The sequence below is a fragment of the Chiloscyllium plagiosum genome, chromosome 13, assembly GCF_004010195.1.
Source record: "Chiloscyllium plagiosum isolate BGI_BamShark_2017 chromosome 13, ASM401019v2, whole genome shotgun sequence".
Lineage (NCBI taxonomy): Eukaryota > Metazoa > Chordata > Chondrichthyes > Orectolobiformes > Hemiscylliidae > Chiloscyllium > Chiloscyllium plagiosum.
Window position 1 is genome coordinate 21,309,765 of NC_057722.1, and position 2,468 is coordinate 21,312,232.

Genomic DNA, 2,468 nt, shown 5'->3' on the forward strand with positions numbered 1-2,468 from the left:
ATATTAATGTTGTTACTAGTCATTTGTACTAAAAGGAAGCATGTATGAAATGAAAAAATATTTTGTTGAATTTTGATTAATTTTGTTTAGGACTGTTTGTTTGTCTTCAAATATTTTAAATGCGAGGTGTGGCATTTTGGGAAAGCAAATCTTAGCAGGATTTACACACTTAATGGTAAGGTCCTAGGGAATGTTGCTGAACAAGGAGACCTTGGAGTGCAGTTTCATAGCTCCTGAAAAGTGGAGTTGCAGGTAGATTGGATAGCGAAGAAGGCGTTTGGTATGCTTTCCTTTATTGGTCAGAGTATTGAGTACAGGAGTTAGGAGGTATGTTGCGGCTGTACAGAACATTGGTTAGGCCACTGTTGGAATATTGCATGCAATTCTGGTCTCCTTCCTATTGGAAACTTGAAAAGGTTCAGAAAATATTTACAAGGATGTTGCCAGGGTTGGAGGATTTGAGTTATAGGGAGAGGCTGAACAGGCTGGGGTTGTGTTCCCTGGAGCATCGGAGGCTGAGGGATGACCTTATAGAGGTTTATAAAATTATGGTTAGGGTAAATAGGCAAAGCCTTTCCCTGGGGTAGGCTGGCAGGTGGGACTAGATTGGGTTGGGATATCTGGTTCGCATGGATGGGTTGGACCGAAGAGTCGGTTTCCATGCTGTACATCTTTATGACTCTATTTGAAATAAAGAGTGGAATCTTTTCTGAACTGATTAAATTGACTAAATAGATATGAAAGGGCAGCCGGTGGGATAGAAGGAGCTCTAAGACTGAGCAGTTAATAAACTCTATCCACAAAATAAAGTCTTGGTTTCTCTCCTGCTGACTGGCAAACGGGGACCCATGACCCATTCTCATCTGAGGCATAGATTACCTCTGTTTCCGATGCAGAAAATAAAAATCTGAATTTAACCTGCAGTCTTTGACGCAGTTGCTAGATATCAACAACAATACAAAATTTATTTCTCCAATCATGACATACTTTACTGCAGACTGTTAGCAGCTTTGGCAAAGGAAAATAATTGAAATAGGTGACCTGACATGCGCAGCTTTAGTTAGTTATTTTCTCTTTAAATTTCTTGTGTTTCACTGTATAATGGGCCATGTTCAAAATAAACATCAAATAGAAATCTTCCAAGCACAGATTTACACCATTTTACAAATCTTTGTAAGATACCAGGAGCTGGTTAGCTCAGTTGGCTGGATGGTGATGCAGTCTCACTGATATTATGAGTTCAGTTCCTGTGCTGGCTGAAGTTATCACAAATGACTCTCCTTCTCTTACTCTGACCTCACCTGAGGCTTGGTGACCCTCAGATAAAACCACCACCTGTCATCTCTCTCTAAAGAGAGCAGTGCTATGGCGGCTTTACCTTTACCTTTTCAAGACATTTAAGAAAAACACTCTGCAAAGAAAGCACATAGCTCTTTAATTTCTATGTTCATTGCTTTGATAGAATTTTTTTTTGTTACAAAAGAGCAGTCATATTGAATAACAAATGGAACCACAATGTTTTGGACAGTTTTAAAAAAACTTCCTAGCACAAAAGATGTCTTTGCTGCATTCTCAAGTGACAGAGTTTCAGCTCACTTAATTTGCAATGATGCTATATTGCCTTATTATGTATTACATAGTATGAGGCTGTCCAGATAAAATTGAGTACTAATAGTTTGCTCTTCTAATTGGAATTTAAATCAATTATAGCAGCAATAGGGGTATTTTGCTGCATTAAATACAAGTTGCCGTTGTTAATATAGGAATACTGTAATTGGAATCTTCAATCTTTAAATGGAATATTGGTAAATATGCAAAGACCAGTTGTTATCCATGACTATTTATCAAGTGGATTTCATTATTATGAAGCTCATTGCACCGTTAAAAGTCATAATTGATCTGCATTTGATTATATTAGTCCATTCATGGATGTGTGTTCATTGTATTTAGTTGATTAAGCCTGGGACTGGAGCTAGACTGTTCAATAACTGACATCAGATGGAATGTTTCAGAAAGATCTGGGGTGAGGCCATGTGTGTAGAAATCTTCCCAGTCCTGAGATATTTGTAAGTACTGTAAATAAATCTGTTGTAGATTTAAATTGGTGTATTGCATGAGATAAATCAAACATCCAATATATCCAGGTAAAAACAATGACTGCAGATGCTGGAAACCAGATTCTGGATTAGTGGTGCTTGAAGAGCACAGCAGTTCAGGCAGCATCCAAGGAGCAGCGAAATCGACGTTTCGGGCAAAAGCCCTTAATCAGGAATAAAGGCAGAGAGCCTGAAGCGTGGAGAGATAAGCTAGAGGAGGATGGGGGTGGGGAGAAAGTAGCATAGAGTACAATAGGTGAGTGGGGGAGGGGATGAATGTGATAGGTCAGGGAGGAGGGTGGAGTGGATAGGTGGAAAAGAAGATAGGCAGGTAGGACAAGTCATGGGGACAGTGCTGAGCTGGAAGTTTGG